The 4,832-nt window shown below is 41.5% G+C and overlaps 1 pseudogene; it reads right to left on the reverse strand.

Moving 5' to 3' along the window:
* Positions 1 to 854: 854 nt before the first annotated feature.
* Positions 855 to 972, reverse strand: LOC126471771 (5S ribosomal RNA; annotated as a pseudogene).
* Between the last annotated feature and the right edge of the window lie 3,860 nt (positions 973 to 4,832).

Consider the following 4,832-nt stretch of genomic DNA (forward strand, 5'->3'; position numbering starts at 1 on the left):
GATAACAGTTTCTATGTTACTCAGTAACATGTCCCAAAACTCGACTTAGATTTTTCTGATTGCTTGCTTCGTGCGGTTGCACTTTTGCTTGTACCTAGATCTAAAGCACACAGTGTTTTACCAAATGACAGAAAAAATATTTAGTAGAAACAAAGGGTGCCTGAGACTTACAAATTTCTTTCGAAACCATTACAAAACAGGCTGTAAAGTCAACAGGATCGGGAATTAGGAGAGTACCATGGAAGTTCAAATGGTTCAAATGGCTCTGAGCACTATGTGACTTAACATCTGAGGTCATCAGTCCCCTAGAACTTAGAACTATTTAAACCTAACTAACCTAAGGACATTCTGCCCAAGGCAGGATTCGAACCTGCGACCGTAGCGGTCGCGCGGTTCCAGACTGAAGCGCCTAGAACCGCTTGGCCAACCATGGAGGGTTTTGAAAAGAACGATCTTGTTCGGAACAAATTTTAAATCTGAAATTTATAATCGAATATAAAAGAATTAAATCGAAAAGCTTAACTATAATATTTGTAGGCTTCAAAAGCGCATATTTTCGATTGACAGGGAAATATTATTCATTATCGTAAAGGACTTTGGAGCTGACAAGAAATCAGTGGCAATTATAAATGAAATAAAAACTAAACTCCGTCCGAACAGGCCTTGGAAGGCCCAACGGCACCGACCGGCCGCCGTGTCATCCTCACCCACAGGCGTCACTGGATGCGGATATGGAGGGGCATGTGGTCAGCACACTGCTCTCCCGGCCGTATGTCAGTTGACGAGGCCGAAGCCGCTACTTCTCAATCAAGTAGCTCCTCAGTTTGCCACACAAGGGCTGAGTGCACCCCATTTATCAACAGCGCTCGGCAGACTGGATGGCCACCCATCCAAGTGCTACCCCAGCCTGACAGCGCTTAACTTCGGTGATCTGACGGGAACCGGTGTTACCACTGCGGCAAGGCCGCTGGTGTAAAAGAAATAATAAAAAAGAAAATACAAAATAAAATTTTTAGGTAAAACGTCCAAGGCTTTTGAGGTCAAAACTAGGGTAAGACAAGGAGACGGATTGTCCTCGCTGCTGTTCAACTGTGTACTAGAAAACCTAATCAAGGAATGGAGGAAAAGAACAGAAGAGGAAGGAATTTCAAATACCAAACTTGGCAGAAAAGGACATAATCTGAGTTTTCATTTTTTGGCTTTTGTAAGCGATCTTGCCATTTTTGCTCCATCTGTAGACGATGTAACATTGCAGATAAATCTTCTACAAGAGACAGCTTCAAAAACTGTCCCATGTATCTCTTCTGAAAAAACAGAGTATGTTCAAAAATGTTTGTGAAATCTTATGGGACTTAACTGCTAAAGTCATCAGTCCCTAAGCTTACACACTACTTAACCCTAATTATCCGAAGGACAAACACACGCACCCATGCCCGAGGGAGGATTCGAACCTCCGCCGGGATCAGCCGCACAGTCCATGACTGCAGCGCCTAAGACCGCTCGGTTAATCCCGCGCGGCAAACAGAGTATGTGACAGATGCGAATGATGCACCAGTATACATGGAAACTGGTTGTGGTAGGATAAAAAAGGACTTCAAAATTTAAACAGCTAGGTGAAATAATACAACTAAATGCTTTGGACGAAAAAGCTAACTTAGCAAGGACAAGGAAAATGGAGGTGGCTTTTCAACTAACTAAAGTCATGTAATAAGAAATCTGTTTTCATAAATACAAAGCTCCAGCACTGCAACACTGTCATTTAACCAGAATGCCTCTATGTCTCAGAATAACTATCGTTAAATACGGCTGAACAATTAGGCGAAATAGAAAACAAGGAAAGAAAAATAATCAGGACAATCTTGTGAACAAAATATGAGAATGGGAAATGTAAATTAAGATATGATAAAGAAATTTAAGAAAAAATGAAACCGATATCAGATACAATGAGGAAGGAAAGATTTTTACTCCATTGACACCTAAGACGACTAGATGAAGAGAGGATGACAAAAAGAGTTTTTTACGTCATTGACAGAAACCTAAAACATCAATGGCAAGGATTAAAGACGTTAAAGCAGACCTGAGAGAAATAAAGATAGCAGAGGAAGAACTAAGAGAAACAGAAACGTTCGAAGCAAAAGTAAAACGTTTCAAGGGCTTCCAGGAGAAAACAAAGACAGCTCAGTGTGGACAGAAGAAAGAAGTGAAGAACATAGGGATAGAATGAAAAACTGATGGAAAAAAGAAAGGAAAAAAAGAAGACATAAGTTACTTCGTGCGTTTCTTAGTAGGCCGAATCAATAAAAAAAGAGTTCCAAGTCTGTGATTGAAAGGCAAACTCTGTAATTGAAAGGCAATGGCAATGGAAGCCGGCAGTCGGGTTCTATGGTAACATCAGTACCATTTACCATGCCGCATCGGGCAACATGCAATGACCAGCTTTATGCTCTAAGTATGAATGCAATGGCAATGGAAGCTGGCAATCGAGTTCTATGGTAACATCAGTACCATTTACCATGCCGCATCGGGCAACATGCAATGCCCAGCTCTATGCTCTAAGTATGAATATGTAAACTTATGAACGCCTAATCCAAAATGGTTAGAAAACTAGATCACGAAATAAAGAAATAAGCATAATGGACAAAAAAATAATCAAGACATGACGCTAACACCGTCTAACTTGGCTCCAGCGTTGATAATAGCCTCAGTTCGTCGAGGAAGGAATTTCACAAGTTTTTTAAGGTATGCCATATGCAGCTGAAGCCACTCACAGACCATTATATCCCGCAGAGCTACAAAAAAGCAGAGCTATTTTTTGTTGCTATGTTTCAACGGCCGTTCCAAATAGTCCCAGACTTTTCTATGGGACTAATATCGGGTGAATTACCGTCCCAGCCGAGGTGAAATAGGGTGCCTGAGTGTTCAGCAAATCAAGAACGAATGCGTACAACTCTGTGAACACGACTACTGTTGTGCTTAAAGACGGCAGAGTCCACAACATAAACGTCGCGAAGATGTAGAACAACCGACAACATTTCTCCACGGAAAATTTCGAAATAAGCATCGTGGTTCATGTTCACCGTGGCCTAAGTGAGTGAGGCCAAGTCGTGACACGAAAAACACCCGAAAAATACACTGAATTGACAAAACTGATGGGGTAGCGACATGTACATATATAGATGGCGATAGTATCACGTACGAAATGTATAAGAGGGCAGTGCATTGACGGAACTGTCATTTCTACTCATGCGACTCACGTGAAAAGGTTTACAAAGTGATTATGATGGGGTAGCGACATGTACATATATAGATGGCGATAGTATCACGTAAGAAATGTATGAGAGGGCAGTGCATTGACGGAACTGTCATTTCTACTCATGCGACTCACGTGAAAAGGTTGACAAAGTGATTATGATAGGGTAGCGACATGTACATATATAGATGGCGATAGTATCACGTACGAAATGTATAAGAGGGCAGTGCATTGACGGAACTGTCATTTCTACTCATGCGACTCACGTGAAAAGGTTGACAAAGTGATTATGATGGGGTAGCGACATGTACATATATAGATGGCGATAGTATCACGTACGAAATGTATAAGAGGGCAGTGCATTGATGGAACTGTCATTTCTACTCATGCGACTCACGTGAAAAGGTTGACAAAGTGATTATGATGGGGTAGCGACATGTACATATATAGATGGCGATAGTATCTCGTACGAAATGTATAAGAGGGCAGTGCATTGACGGAACTGTCATTTCTACTCATGCGACTCACGTGAAAATGTTGACAATGTTATTATGATGGGGTAGCGACATGTACATATATAGATGGCGATAGTATCACGTACGAAATGTATAAGAGGGCAGTGCATTGACGGAACTGTCATTTCTACTCATGCGACTCACGTGAAAAGGTTGACAAAGTGATTATGATGGGGTAGCGACATGTACATATATAGATGGCGATAGTATCACGTACGAAATGTATAAGAGGGCAGTGCATTGACGGAACTGTCATTTCTACTCATGCGACTCACATGAAAAGGTTGACAAAGTGATTATGATGGGGTAGCGACATGTACATATATAGATGGCGATAGTATCTCGTACGAAATGTATAAGAGGGCAGTGCATTGACGGAACTGTCATTTCTACTCATGCGACTCACGTGAAAAGGTTGACAAAGTGATTATGATGGGGTAGCGACATGTACATATATAGATGGCGATAGTATCTCGAACGAAATGTATAAGAGGGCAGTGCATTGACGGAACTGTCATTTCTACTCATGCGACTCACGTGAAAAGGTTGACAAAGTGATTATGATGGGGTAGCGACTTGTACATATATAGATGGCGATAGTATCACGTATGAAATGTATAAGAGGGCAGTGCATTGACGGAACTGTCATTTCTACTCATGCGACTCACGTGAAAAGGTTGACAAAGTGATTATGATGGGGTAGCGACATGTACATATATAGATGGCGATAGTATCACGTACGAAATGTATAAGAGGGCAGTGCATTGACGGAACTGTGATTTCTACTCATGCGACTCACGTGAAAAGGTTGACAAAGTGATTATGATGGGGTAGCGACATGTACATATATAGATGGCGATAGTATCTCGTACGAAATGTATAAGAGGGCAGTGCATTGACGGAACTGTCATTTCTACTCATGCGACTCACGTGAAAAGGTTGACAAAGTGATTATGATGGGGTAGCGACATGTACATATATAGATGGCGATAGTATCACGTACGAAATGTATAAGAGGGCAGTGCATTGACGGAACTGTCATTTCTACTCATGTGACTCACGTGAAA

The sequence above is a fragment of the Schistocerca serialis genome, chromosome 3 (assembly GCF_023864345.2).
Source record: "Schistocerca serialis cubense isolate TAMUIC-IGC-003099 chromosome 3, iqSchSeri2.2, whole genome shotgun sequence".
Lineage (NCBI taxonomy): Eukaryota > Metazoa > Arthropoda > Insecta > Orthoptera > Acrididae > Schistocerca > Schistocerca serialis.